The sequence below is a fragment of the Bos indicus genome, chromosome 23, assembly GCF_029378745.1.
Source record: "Bos indicus isolate NIAB-ARS_2022 breed Sahiwal x Tharparkar chromosome 23, NIAB-ARS_B.indTharparkar_mat_pri_1.0, whole genome shotgun sequence".
NCBI lineage: Eukaryota > Metazoa > Chordata > Mammalia > Artiodactyla > Bovidae > Bos > Bos indicus.
The window spans coordinates 37,974,949-37,990,815 of record NC_091782.1 but is presented as its reverse complement, the minus strand read 5'-3'; the positions used below and the strand labels follow the sequence as shown (position 1 = coordinate 37,990,815).

The 15,867-nt window shown below is 38.8% G+C and overlaps 1 non-coding gene across 1 annotated transcript; it reads left to right on the top strand.

The window, feature by feature from the left end:
- Positions 1 to 895: 895 nt before the first annotated feature.
- LOC139179149 (U6 spliceosomal RNA) lies at positions 896 to 1,004 on the top strand. The gene has a single exon (XR_011563578.1). It is a non-coding gene; the product is annotated as a U6 spliceosomal RNA (small nuclear RNA).
- Positions 1,005 to 15,867: the final 14,863 nt, after the last annotated feature.

The following is a 15,867-nucleotide window of genomic DNA, read 5'->3' as shown; positions in this document are numbered from 1 at the left end:
ATGCTCAACATCACTCATTATCAGAGAAATGCAAATCAAAACCACTATGAGGTGCCATTTCACGCCAGTCAGAATGGCTGTGATCCATAAGTCTACAAGCAATAAATGCTGGAGAGGGTGTGGAGAAAAGGGAACTCTCTTACACTGTTGGTGGGAATGCAAACTAGTACAGCCACTATGGAGAACAGTGTGGAGATTCCTTAAAAAACTGGAAATAGAACTGCCTTATGATCCAGCAATCCCACTGCTGGGCATACACACTGAGGAAACCAGAATGGAAAGAGACACATGTACCCCAATGTTCATCGCAGCACTGTTTATAATAGCCAGGACATGGAATCAACCTAGATGCCCATCAGCAGATGAATGGATAAGAAAGCCGTGGTACATATACACAATGGAGTATTACTCAGCCATTAAAAAGAATACATTTGAATCAGTTCTAATGAGATGGATGAAACTGGAACCTATTATACAGAGTGAAGTAAGCCAGAAAGAAAAACACCAATACAGTATACTAATGCATATATATGGAATTTAGAAAGATGATAACAATAACCCTGTGTAAGAGACAGCAAAAGAGACACTGATGTATAGATCAGTCTTATGGACTCTGTGGGAGAGGGAAAGGGTGGGGAGATTTGGGAGAATAGCATTGAAACATGTATAATATCATGTACGGAACGAGTCGCCAGTCCAGGTTCGATACACGATACTGGATACTTGGGGCTGGTGCATTGGGACGACCCAGAGGGAGGGTATGGGGAGGGAGGAGGGAGGAGGGTTCAGGATGGGGAACACAGGTATACCTGTGGCGGATTCATTTCGAGTATTTGGCAAAACTAATACAATATTGTAAAGTTTAAAAATAAATTAAAAAAAAAAGGTTATTTCTGTGTTCGCTTTGGTAGCACATATATTAAAAAATTGCAGTAATACAGAGAAGGTTAGCATGGCCCCTGTCCAAGTATAAAACACAAATTTGTGAAGTCTTCCATATTTTTCTGTAACAGCTTCAAGGGGTGGGACTGGAAGGAAGGTGGGAAGGAGGTTCAAGAGCAGGGGGACATAGATTTACCTATGGCTGATTCATGTTGATGTTTGTCCAAAAGAGGTACAGTATTGTAAAGCAATTACCCTCCATTAAATATTAATAAATTTAATTATTAAAACTGTTATTGGGGATCATATAACAGGTTTAGATATCCATTGTACGACTAAAGAGGATCTGACTGGAAACTGATGGCATCAATTATCATCAGCTAGTGATTCATTAACTTTATAGTTGAATGAGAAAAGTAAACTAACAAACACTACTGTCTGTGATTCAGTGTCATAGCAAGCTATAATCCTAGTCTGCGTTCGCTTTTCGGTGGTATGGTGACCAAACTTTGAAACTGAGGCTGTTTCCAGAAGCGCACAGTCGTGAGTCCTGCCCAGGGTTTTTGTTCCTGATGCTGGAGGCTTCTGTTCGCTGGTCACTAAGGCCGAAATTTTCTCTGCTGAGCATTCTCTGGGTCTATCACGTGCACAAGTCTTTATATTTTGGTTTTCTAATTTGATTCTCTTATTCTTTTGATCAGATTACCAAGTCTCTTTATGATTTATTTTCAGACCCATTTGTGCTTTGATCTTTCTGATGCTCATTAGTGTATTTGCTTCCATGTCTATCTCTCTGAGTAGTTTTCAGCATCTACATAAACCCTACCCTATTCTCTTACTGTCTGGATTTTGGCTTTTAGCATCGTCATATTTTTATGAACTTCATTTTCCTTCTGGTGCGGTTTCTGGTACACAGTTTAAGCTGGTTGGCTCACATCTGGCTTGTGTGTGTTGTCTCAAAAAAATTAGAGAACTCTGCTTTCTTTCTAGGCAATACTGCCCCTTGTTTTGATACCATTGCTAATTTTCTGTAATTTCAGTTCCTGCCTCATAAGCTTGTCTTTCTCAATCTACTGTAACTGGAGTACTGCATGTCTCTATGTTGGTATTACTATTCTAAATAAACATCAACCTAGTATAGCAGAGAATTAAAGGGAATAAAATTACAGTACTACTAGGAATAATACATTCCCCTGAATTATAATCCAGTGATGCTCCCAGTTTTAAATGGCTTCTATCCATGTGTTATTGAGGTCCCCTAAGTCATTTTTCCTTACTAGATGTTTCAGTTTTGACATAGAATGTAGAAAACAATGGAGTGGAAAATTCTGAAAATCACCTTGTATTTTAGATGCCTCAAGATTCAGTATGTAATTATTAGTTTTTTATAGTCAGTAGGGCTATTCTTAGCACATATAGCTCAGTGTAGGGTGATTGTTATTGAGTGAAGGATGTGTACTGTGAACTGCGATCACTAAACAGGTGATTGGAAAGAAAGAAAGCAATTCCAGGAAGACACAGGCATTTGTTCTGGAAGGAAAATCTTACAGTGTCTGTCATCTGCAGTGTACACTTCAGATTTTTCAAAATACTTACTCTTCCTTTGCTCATTTAATAATTTGGGTTATTTAATTTTTTATTCCTACTGAGTTGCATGAGTCTCTTATATATACATGGATATAAGCCCTTACCAAATATGTGATTTGCAAATATTTTTTTCATTCCATAGTTTGCCATTTCATTTTATCGATGGCTCCTTTTACTATGCAGAAGCTTTTGAGTTTGATGTGGTCCCACTAGTTTATTTTTGCAGCTCTCACCTTTGCTTTTGATGATTGAGTTGTATGAGCTGCTTGTATATTTTGGAAAGCAATCCTTTATCAGTTGTTTTACTTGATATTATCTTCCATTTTTACCAAATGCACAGACTGGCTGAATGGATACAAAGACAAGACCCATATATATGCTGTCTACAAGAGACCCACTTCAGTCCTAGAGACACATACAGACTGAAAGTGAGAGGATGGAAAAAGATATTCCATGCAAAAGGAAATCAAAAGAAAGCCAGATTGGCAATTCTCATATCAGAAAAAATAGACCTTAAAATCAAAACTATTATAAGAGATAAAGAAGGACACTACCAAATGATCAAGGGACCAGTCCAAGAAAAAGACATAGCAATTGTAAATATTTATGTGCCCAACATAAGAGCACCTCAATACATAAGGTAAACGCTGACATAAAAGGGGAAATGGACAGTAACACAATAGTAGTAGGACAAGTTACCACCCCTCCTACACCAATGAACAGATCATCAAAACAGAGAATTAATAAGGAAACATAAGCCTAAAAGGAAATATTAGAGCAAATGGACCTAATTGATATCTCAGCACATTGCATCCAAATGCAGAAGAGTACACTTTCTTCTCAAGTGCCCATGGAACATTTTCCTCATCTTGGGTCACAAATCAAACCTCAGTAAATTTAAGAAAATTGAAATCATATCAAGCATTTTCTCTGACCACAACTCTTTGAGACTAGATATCAATTAAAGGAAAAAAAAAAAAACTTTAAAGTACACCAACACAAGGAGACTAAACAACACATTTCTAAATAATATACAGGTTACTGAAGAAATAAGGGAAATAAAAAAATTCCTAGAAACAAAGAACCTTGAAAACATGATGATCTAAAACCTATAGGATGCAACAAAAGCAGTTCTAAGAGGCAAGTTTATAGCAATACAAATCCTACTTCAAGAAACAAGAAACACATTGAATAGACAACCTAAATTTACACATATTTATCTTTTTAAAAGTTTCTCTTATCAATGTCTTAAAGGTTTTGTATAAAATCTTTCAACACATTGCTTGTTTATTTCTAAGTGTTTTATCTTTTTTTGATAGTAATAGTAAATGGGATTGTTCTCTTTATTCCATTTTCTGATAGTTCATTGTTGATATATAGGTAGGCACTGAGTTTCATATATTGGAATATAGTAAACAAAATGTATGCTACATCTTTAAAGAATAGACATTTTTCCACTAATAAGACATTTAGATAATCAAGAGGTATATGACAAGATGCTCAACATCACTAATAATCAAGGAAATGCAGAACAAAAGCAGAAGAGATATCAACTCATACCTGTTTGAACGGCTAGTACCAAAAATGTATGAAATGCCAAATGTTATTGAGGATGTGGAGAAAAAGGAGTGTTTATGCACTGTTGGTAGGGATGTATACCGGAGCAACTCCCATGGAAAAATACTGTGGAGGTTCCTCAAGAAATTTGAAAGAGAACTGTTATGTGATCTGTTATCCCACTTCTGGATATATAGTCAAAGGAAATGAAATCATTGTCTCAAAGAGAGATCTGTATTCCCATGTTCATTGAAGCATTATTCACAGTAGCCTTGGTATAGGCACAACCTGAATATCTTTCGACAGGTGAATGGATTAAAACAATGTGATGTGACATATATAGGTAAATATTATTTAGCCCTTTGAGAAAGAAAGAAATCCTTCCATTTGTGGCAACATGGATGAAACTGGAGGGCATTACGCTAAGTGAACTAAGTCAGAGAAAGACAAATACCATATGATCTCAATTATAAGGAATCTAAAGAAAAGAAAAAAAGGAACTCAGAGTAGAAAAATGATTGCCAAAGCCTGGAGGGTGGGGGAAATAAGGAGAGATTTTTAAAGGTTACACATTTTCGTGTATAAAAAATTACTAAAGTCTGAGGATCTAATGTGTGAGCCTCATGATCTAATCATGAGATCAATCATGAGTTTTAGCAAGCTTTGGGAGTTGGTGATGGACAGGAAGCCTGTCTTGCTGCAGTCTGTGGGGTCACGAAGAGTTGGACATGACTGAGCAACTGAACTGAGGATCTAATGTATAGCACGGTTAGTGTAACTAATAAGATTGTGTTGTGTATTTGAAATTGTCTAAGAGAGTGGACATCATTGAATGGCACCACTGCACTTGATGGGCATGAGTCTGAGTAACCTCTGGGAATCACTGATGGATGGGGGGCCTGGCGTTCTGCAGTCCATGGTGTCGCAAAGAGTCGGACATGACTGAGCCACTGAACTGAACTGAAGAGCGAGGAACTTAGCTGTGTTCTCCTCAAAATGCAAAAGTTAAACGTGTGGTGATGGCGGTGTTACTTAATAGAAGGGAAACTCGTTTCTAATCCATGCACAAATGGGGGTGGACAAGATGAGGAGGGGTAGGTGGAAGTGGGGTACACCTCTCTCCACTGATGCATCAAGAACGTCTAAACGCAGCAGTTCTCACAGAAGACCAGGTGAATCCTGCAGGACTCCCTGACTACTGAGAAGGAACATCCGGATTCATACAGAACTTGGTAGGACAAAGGAAAGAAGGGACAAGGGAGAAGGGGAAAGAAGGAGGAGAGCAAGTGGGACCAGCCTGCACCTGGGGATGAGGGAGCTGAAGCGCAGGGGAGAGATCCCCGCGTCCATGGCCATCCACTGGGACGGGGGAGGCATTTGAAGCAGTTGGGGAGTGAACTCACTACTCTGTGACAGTCTGAACGGAGTGAGAACCACATAGACGAGCCATGCTGCAGCCTCTCATACCTCGGACAGGGTTGTAAGTCCACTGGTGTCCACGGAAACTGGGAGCTGGAGCCATGGGGATTGTAGAACGATCCCAGGGTGAGGACTCCTATTGACAGTGGGGAGTCAGCCAGATGGGATGGGATGGAGGAAATCTGCTGCATGGAATACTTCTTAAGGAAAGCCATGAGGCGTAAAGGTAGGGTTCCACTGCCTGTGGATTAGAGCTGTCTCTTTCTCCATGCTGGTACCTGTAGGTTGAGCAATAGAGAAAGACTTCAGTGAGGGTGGTCCTTGAGTGCCTGATGCACTAAGCAATGGAGAATTTTGAATGTCTGTATACCCTACCCTACCCTATTCTCTGGCCAAATTTTGGTTTTTAGCATCATTATGTTTTTATGAACTTAAGTTTCTTCAGGTAGAGTTTCTGGTATACAAATTAAGCTAATTCCTCACATCTGACTTGTTCTTGGTGTTTCAAGAAACTTTGAGAACCTCACTTTGTCTCAAGGCAATACTACCCTTTATTTTAATACCATTGTTGACTTCCCATACTTTCATTTCTTGCCTAATATAATCTATGTCTTTCTCTATTCACGATAACTTTAGTAGTATTTGTCCTTATGTTGGTATTAATATTTATAATAAATTACTAACCTGATGCAGCAGAGAATCAAAAGGAATACAGTTACAATAGTAATAATAAATTACCTGCAAATTATAATCCATTAATGCTCCCATTTAAAAATGATTTTCTATGTGTATATTATTGAGGTCTCTTAACTCATTTTTTTTACTAGATGGTTCAATTTTGAAATGAAATATAGAAAATAATGAAATGGTAAACTCTGAGAATTACCTTCCTTTTTATATGCCTAAATAGTAAGTATGCAAATATTAGTTTTTTTCCCCTAGTGGGACTATTCTTAGCACATATCATAGCTCACTGTGCAGTGATTGCTATGAGTTGAAGAATGTACACTGTGAACTGTAATTGTCAAACAAGTGAGTGGAGATGAAGAAAGTAATGCCGGGAAGGCACAGGCTGTTGTTGTTCTGGAAGGAGAACCTTGCTGTGTCTTTCATCTCCAGTCTAATCTTCAGATTTATTGAAACTCTTACTTTTCTTATACTCCATTAAAAATGTGGATTATTTGTGTTTTTTTGCCCTTGAGTTGTATGAGTATCATGTGTTTTTGAATGTTAAGCCCTTATCAGATACGTGATTTGGAGATATTTTCTCTCAATCCATAGGTTGCCATTGATTTTGCTGATGTTCCTTTGTTTGGAGTCGGATGTGGTCCCACTTGTTTATTTTTGCAGTTGTTGCCTTTGCTTTTGGTGTGAAACCCAAAAACTCATTGCAAAGACCCATGTCAAGGAGGATTACCTCGATGTTTTCTTCTGGGAGTTTAACCGCTTAAAGTCTTATGTTCCATTTTTAGTTGACTTTTGTGTATGGTAAAAGACAGGAGTACAGTTTCATTTTTTCACAGGACTATCCAGTTTTCCCAGTGCCGTTTTGAAAAGCTTGTCCTTTCCCCACTGGATCTTCTTGGCTCCGTTTTCATAAGCTAACCGACAATATACGGGTGTGCGTTTCTTTCCGGCTTCTCTGTTCTCCTCTGTTGATCTATGTGTCTGTTTTTGTGCCAGAAGCAAGTCATTCTGTTTTGATTACTACAGCTTTCTAATATATTTGAAATCAGCAATCATAGTCTCGAACTTTGTTCTTCTTTCTCAAGATCACCTTGACTCTTTGGTATTTTGTGATTTAATAAAGCAGAATAGACCAAGAAGAGATGGAAAAAGTACACAGGAGAACTATAAAAAAAATCTTAATGACCCAGATAATCACAATGGTGTAGTTTCTCACTCTGAGCCAGACATTCTAGAATGTGAAGTCAAGTGGGCCTTAGGAAGCCCTGCTTCCAATAAAGCTAGTGGAGGTGATGGAATGCCAGCAGAGCTATTTAAAATCCTAAAAGATGATGCTATTAAAGTACTCCACTCAATATGTCTGACAATTTGGAAAAGCCAGCAGTGGCCAGAGGACAGGAAGAGGTCAATCCTCATCCCAATTCCCAAGAAGGGCAGTACTAAAGAATGTTCAAGCCACTGAACAGTTGCACTCATCTCCCATCCTAGTAAGGTTATGCTCAAAATCCTCCATGCTAGGCTTCAGCATTATGTGAACCCAGAGCTTCCAGATGTTCAAGCTAGGTTTAGAAAAGCACAGAAACCAGAGATCAAATTGCCAACATTTGCTGGAACATAGAAAAAGCAAGTGAATTCCAGAAAAACATCTGCTTCATTGATCTCACCAAACTGTGTGGATCACAACAAAGTGGAAAATTCTTAAGAAGCTGGGCATGCTAGACCAACCTTACCTGTCTTCTGAGAAACCGGTACACAGTTCAAAGAACAATAGTTAGAAGCAGACAAGGAGCAATAAACTGGTTCAAAATTAGTGAAGAAGTCTGTCAAGGCTGAATATTATCACCCTGCTGATTTAACTTATATGCAGAGCATGTCATGCAAAATGCTGGACTGGATGAGTCCTAAAAGCTGAAATCAACATTGCTGGGAGAAATATCAACAACCTCAGATATGTGAATGATGCCACTCTAATGGCAGAAAGCAAAGAGGAACTAAAGAGCCTCTTGATGAGGGTGGAAGAGGAGAGTGAAAAAGCCGGCTTAAAACTCAATATCAAAAAAGCTAAGATCTGGAGAAGGAAATGGCAACCCACTCCAGTATTCTTGCCTGGAGAATCCCATGGACAGAGGAGCCTGGCAGGCTACAGTCCATGGGGTCGCAAGAGTAACAACTTAGTGACTAAACCACCAAGGGTTGTTTGTCAATAAATGATTAATCACACAATGGAATATAATTAAAAAAAAAAAAAAAGCTAAGATCATGGCATCTGGTCCCATCTCTTACATGGTAAATAGAAGGGGAAAAGGTGGAAGCAGTGACAGATTTCCTCTTCCTGGGCTCTAAAATCACTGTGGATGGCGACTGCAGCCACGAAATTAGAAGACAATTGCTTCTTGGCTGGAAAGCTCTGACAAACCTAGACAGTGTGTTAAAAGCAAAGACATTGCGTTGCTGACAGAGGTCAGTATAGTCAAGGCTATGCTCTTTCCAGTAGTCACGTACACATGTAAGAGCTGGACAGACAATAAAGAAGGCAGAGTGCTGAAGAAGTGATGTTTTTGAACTGTGGTGCTGTAGAAGAATCTTGAGGGTCCCTGGACACCAAGGAGATCAAACCAGTCAATCTTAAATACTCTTCAGAAGGACTGATGCTGAAGCTGAAGCTCCAATACTTTGGCCACCTAATGTGAATAGCTGAGTCACTGGAAAAGACTCTGATGCTGGGAAAGATTGAAGACAGAAGAAGAAGGCTGACAGAGGATGAGACGTTTGGATGCCATCACCAATTCAATGGGCATGAACTTGGGCAAATTCTAGGAGATGGTAAGGGACAGGGAAAGCTGGAATGCTGCAGTCATGGGATCACAAAGAGTCGGACACGACTTGTCAACTGAACAAAGCAACAGTTTTATACAAGTTGTAGAATTTTTTTTCTGTTTTGTGAAAAACACCTTGGAATTTTGAAAGAGACTGCAGTGAATATGTAGATAGCTTTGGGTAGTGTGGATGTATTAACAATATTAATTCTTCTAGTCAGTAAATATAAAATATGTTTCCTTTTGTGTCTTTCAAAAATTTCTTTCATGTTTGTCTTGAATGTTTTCACACATAGATATTTCAACACTTTGCTTAAACTTATTTCTAAGTATTTTATTTTTTTGATGCAGTTGTAAATGGGATTGTTTCTATTTCTATAATTTGTTGTTGGTGTATGGATAGGTAACTGAGTTTTATATATTCAAATACAGTGTACAAAATGCATGCTATTTTTTATAGAATAGACAACTTTTCCCCCAATAAGACATACAGAATGCCCGGGAAGTGTATGACAAGATGCTCAACATCACTATCAGGGAAGTGCAAATCAAAAGTACAACAAATATCACCTCGTTCCTGTTGAAATGGCTTTTACCAAAAAGTAAGAAGTAAATGTTGTTGAGGATGTGTAGAAAATGGAGGTATTAATGGATTATTGGTAGGCATGTATATTGGTGCAACTCCCATGGAATACCTTCTGGAAGTTTCTCATGAAATTTAAGAAAGAACTGTTATGTGACCATTAATTCCCACTTCTGGATATATATTCACTTCTGAATATGTGTTCAAAGGAAATGAAATAATTATCTCCAAGGAAATCTGTACTCTCATGTTCATTGCATCAATATTCACAGTAGCCTAGAAACAGCCTGTTATAGGAACAACCTAAGTATCTGTCAGCAGGTGAAGAGATTAAAACAATATGATATGACATATACATGTGAATTGTATTTAGCCATTACAAACAGAAAGAAATTCTTCCATTTGTGGCAGCATGGATGAAACTAGAGGGCCTTATGCTAAGTGAAATAAGTTAAAGAAAGATACTGTATGATCTCAATTGTAAGGAATCTAAAAAAAAATGTGGTACTCAGAAACAGATAGGAAAGTGATTGCCAAGGCCTGGAGGATGGGGAAAATAGGGAGAGGTTTATAAAAGGTTATACATTATAACATATGAAAATGTTAAGGTCTAAGGATCTAATGTGCAGCATGATGACTATAACTGATAAAACTGTGTTGTATAATTGATGCTAAGAGAGTGGCACTTACCTGTGTTCTCTTCAAAAAATAAAAGGTAAACATGTCAGATGATAGCTATGTTACTTAATGACAAGTGACAAGTGAAGTTGCTCAGTCGTGTCCAACTCTTTGCGACCCCATGGACTGTAGCCCACCACGCTTCTCCATCCATGGGATTTTCCAGGCAAGAGTATTGGAATGGGTTGTCATTTCCTTCTCCAACTGAAGTTAATAGAAAGGGAAAATCTTTTCTAATACATACGTAAATGAGGGTCAGCACTATGGCAGAGGGGTAGGTGGAAATGGCAAGTATACTGGAGTGGGTTGCCATTTCCTCCTCCAGAGGAGCTTCCCGACTCAGGGATTGAACCATCTCCTGTGTCTCCTGCATTGCAGGCAGAGTCTTTACCTGCTGAGCCATCAGGGAAGTCCTAACAAAACTACCATATGACCTAGAAGTTCTACTGTTGGGCATCAGATCAGATCAGATCAGATCAGTCGCTCAGTCGTGTCCGACTTTTTGCAACCCCATGAATCACAGCACACCAGGCCTCCCTGTCCATCACCAACTCCCGGAGTTCACTCAAACTCACGTCCATCGAGTCAGTGATGCCATCCAGCCATCTCATCCTCTGTCATCCCCTTCTCCTCCTGCCCCCAATCCCTCCCATCATCAGAGTCTTTTCCAATGAGTCAACTCTTTGCATGAGGTGGCCAAAGTACTAGAGTTTCAGCTTTAGCATCATTCCTTCCAAAGAAATCCCAGGGCTGATCTCCTTCAGAATGAACTGGTTGGATCTCCTTGCAGTCCAAGGGACTCTCAAGAGTCTTCTCCAACACCACAGTTCAAAAGCATCAATTCTTCGGTGCTCAGTCTTCTTCACAGTCCAACTCTCATATCCATACATGACGACAGGAAAAACCATAGCCTTGACTAGACGAACCTTTGTTGGCAAAGTAATGTCTCTGCTTTTGAATATGCTATCTAGGTTGGTCATAACTTTCCTTCCAAGGAGTAAGCGTCTTTTAATTTCATGGCTGCAGTCACCATCTGCAGTGATTTTGGAGCCCCCCAAAATAAAGTCTGACACTGTTTCCACTGTTTCCCCATCTATTTCCCATGAAGTGATGGGACTGGATGCCATGATCTTCATTTTCTGAATGTTGAGCTTTAAGCCAACTTTTTCACTCTCCTCTTTCACTTTCATCAAGAGGCTTTTTAGTTCCTCTTCACTTTCTGCCATAAGGGTGGTGTCATCTGCATATCTGAGGTTATTGATATTTCTCCCGGCAATCTTGATTCCAGCTTGTGTTTCTTCCAGTCCAGCGTTTCTCATGATGTACTCTGCATATAAGTTAAATAAACAGGGTGACGACATACAGCCTTGATGTATTCCTTTTCCTATTTGGAACCAGTCTGTTGTTTCATGTCCAGTTCTAACTGTTGCTTCCTGACCTGCATACAGATTTCTCAAGAGGCAGATCAGATGGTCTGGTATTCCCATCTCTTTCAGAATTTTCCACAGTTTATTGTGATCCACATAGTCAAAGGCTTTGGCATAGTCAATAAAGCAGAAATAGATGTTTTTCTGGAACTCTCTTTTTTGATGATCCAGCAGATGTTGGCAATTTGATCTCTGGTTCCTCTGCCTTTTCTAAAACCAGCTTGAACATCTAGAAGTTCAGTTTTCACATATTGCTGAAGCCTTATACCCTGAGAAAACCATAATTCAAAAAGACTCGTGTACCCCAAAGATCATTGCAACAGTGTTTACAATAGTCAGGACATGGAAGCAATCTAGATGTGCATTGAGAGAGGAATGGATAAAGAAGTTGTACATCTATACAAGGGAATTCTAATTAACGTTAAAAGGAGCGAATTTGGGTCACTTGAGCTGAGGTGGATGAACCTACAGCCTGTTATACAGAGTGAAGTAAGTCAGAAAGAGAAAACCAAATATTGTATATTAATGCGTGCATATGGAATCCAGAAAAATGGCACTGGTTAACCTATTTTCAGGGCAGGAAGAGAGACACAGACAGAGAACATGTTTGTGGACACAACAGGGGAAGGAGGGGGCAAGTTGAATTGAGAGAGTAGCGTTGACACGTAGTACATTACCATTTGTAAAATGTTAATAGATGCCAGTGGGAAGTGGCTGTGACACAGGAAGCTTACCCAGAGCTCTGTGACAACCTGGAGAAGTGGGATGGGGTGCAGGTGGGAGGACTCAAGAGGGAGGGGATACATGTATACTTATGGCTGATTCACATCGTTGTACAGCAGAAACCAACACATTGCAAAGAAATTATACTCCAATTAAAAGTAAATTAAAATAATATATACATATATAAAATTATCATGTTATATACTTTAAATATCTTACAGTTTTATTTGCCAATTATGTCTCAAAAAATACTCTGCTAGTCACTATTCATGACATTTGATTTATATATGTTGGTGTCTACATAGGAAAAAGAAAAACTTTGCAGTATTTACTGAGAAAGGCAAAATGGAGACGTTTTTTGATTGCTTAAATACCACTTGAGCAAAAAGATTAATAATTAAGTAGTTATCAGTGGAAGAATAGCCCCTCAGCCTCTGGCCTCACTTTTATTAAGTGAGGACCCTGCTTCTCCTTTTTCTAGTGCTTTGGTGGGTTCCTTATCTTTGAGGGCAAATTTAACAAGTCAGCTTCCATACAAATGTTATAACTGGGTGCTTAGTCCCCAGAGGTGACAAAGTCCCTTATCACTTGAACCTGCTTGTGTGAAATAAGGCCTCCCCCATATCATTTGTGTTTTGAAGGAGATCCAAGAGGCTGAGCGTAGCACTGAGGGGGAGGTTCTGTTTCCCAAGCTGGATCCTCTTGTCAGGACTAGATCGGTGGTGTATGAAATTTTTCAGCAGTGGCTGTCTTATGCTTGCATACATATGCCCATCACACACACACACACACACACACACACACACACTCCCCACATAATAAAAGACTGGCGTGCAAAGGAAACTCAGGTTCCCATTTTCTAGTGACTGAAGATAAAAAATTTAGACTGATCTTGTTGCCCTAATTCTCTTCTTTTCAGAGTAAAATGTGAATGAAAAAAGTGAAAATCCTACACAAAACCTTTAAATCAGAAGAGAATTTTAACTTTCCTCCTTCATTTTCTTAAAATAAAAATATTCAACAAATATAAATACATAGACATCAATATGTTCATACAGATATACATAAAGGGTAGCTGAAGAATCTTCTAACAAGGATGTCATTAACTTTGGTGTGGAAGGTCTGTGACAGTGTTATGATGACCAGTCACTGAGAGGTTTGACATTTTTCATGGGGCTGAAGTGTATTTTTCCTTCTGGATACTTCAGATCATAAAGCCTTTGTGGGGCTACATGAAAAAACCAAGAAACTTGCTCTTGTTTAAATATCACCACCTCTGATTTTTGAATCTCTGTGGTTGTCTTATAAACAGAAATCTCATCTGAAATGGCTGCTGTTAAAATGTCCATGTGTTGTATACTGCATGTTTTATTTGAAAAGATATTTTTATTATTTGTTACCGTAATAGCTGGAATTTTCAACTACTTTCCCATTCTGTAGGAAGTTTTACATTTTAAAATGTGGGTGTTTGTATTAAAGTTATAGGGACTTTGCATAAGAGTTTTTAAAAATTAATGCTCTGATCAAATTTTGTAACTGGAAAATAGGATTGGGGTGACCTGATTTCTCTCATTTCTTTTGCTTGGTTACAGAGTGTGAACCACATCAGACAGTGACCATTCTGCTCCTTATACAATTCCTGGGAAGTCAGTCCACAGTCTCCTTTAATGATTCATCCACCCCAGGACTCAACAACCCAGATTGTTGAAATTTCTTATTGTATATATCTTGAAGCTTGAAAACATTCCATGTTTTTTTCTTTTTTTTCCATTTTACGTGGAATTTGAAACCTCTTTAGTCTAATAATTCCTAATACACTTTAATGTGATTATTAAATGATATTAAACATAATTTTTTAAAGGTAAGCCATCTTAAGCATTTAGCATTTCTCGTGTCTTCCTTTCCACTCTCTCTTTTGTATATTTCGGCATATGAATAAATAATCATGATTGAAATTGTTTCAAAGCTTCTTAATTTACAAAGCAATTTTTATATCCATGCTGGTCTTAGTCTCATTGTGATAAACAAGGAGACAAGGGTTTCATGCACTTAAGGAAGAAAGAAACCTGGGAAGGAAGGAAGGAAGTTAAGGTGATGTGTAATGAAGGGTTGAATAGAGCAGGAAATGGATGTAAGAACATGAAATAATGGGATGCTTACGTATTTCAGTGGCCAAACTATGTAAGATAGATGGGTCTGCCAAGAACAGTTGCCCTTTTGTGATTCACTAATTTTTGTAGCAAAATCAAAGCCTCATATTTTTTGCAGACTCTTGCCTGATTGAATCCCATCCTGACAAAGTTGGCACACAGATGCTCCACACACACGTGTGTACACAGACCTTGACAAGTGAAATGAGCCTATTTGCATTGTGGCTACCGATCGCTCTTTGGTCTGCCCCTCTTTCCCTCCAATTTTCTGTACTCTTCCTGCATGTTCTACCGGGTAAGATGTGGGAAATGGATAGCTCAAACACACACATTAAAAGTTGTAGGGATAAAGTTGACTCCATTACAAATTAAAGTTACACCGCTGGTTCAGCAGTAAAGAACCCACCTGCCAACGCAGGGGACCCGGGTTCGATTTCCTGAGTGGTGAAGATCCCCTGGACAAGGAAATTGCAACCCATTCCGTATTCATGCCAGGGAAATCCCATGGAAACAGGAGCCTGGTTGGTTATGGTCTATGGGGTTGCAAAAGAATCAGACAAAAATTAGTGACTAAATAACAAAATCAGGGAAGTCTTTTCCCCATCATTTCCTCCTTCTGACCACTGCCGAATATGATTTAAAAACTGGAGATTTGGAGTTGTAATTGAAAATCAGAAATATATATTACTTTTCCAATTGAAGGACGAATCCGTTAACTCAGTCCATGAATGTTTAAAATCTCAGAACTTCATTAAGTTGTGATGACTACACTGAGACAGTCAAGGTTGAGAAATAGAAGCTCAGCCTTTTCTCCCCAGCAAGACAGCTGCCAGATGACGCTGTGCTCTGAGTTTGCTCTCTTGGCTTCTGTTCTGCTTGTCTCCTGCATGTAGAGCAAGAAAACTTAAAAAGCCATTAGGGTTTGAGAGGGTCAGATACCCAATGGCAAAAATTTTCCCCAATCCCACAAAGAAAACAACCTTTTTTTTTTTTTTTTGAAATTGGAAACTTTAAGGAAAGATTTATAGACCTTCAAGTTTATAAAACCATCTGGTCCTTTGTAGTTTGCAGGCTGGTTGCTTTGAGAGTTCAAAGTTTGGGCTGACCACACCACTATTGTTACCACTCCCTCCTTGAATAGTTCAATTTAGTTTCTACATTGATACCTAAGAAGCTGGTCTTTTAAACTTAGTGGACAACTTGTAAAAAACAGTAGGATTTAGGAGAATGTACCTGTTGCTTTTTAAGGGCATTTTTACTGTTTGTCCCTTGCTGCATTAAAGGAGTCCAGTTGGTGAACTCTGAGTTTCCACTTAGCTTAGCTTCCTTGTGGGAGCACTGCGTAATTTGGGTTTTGT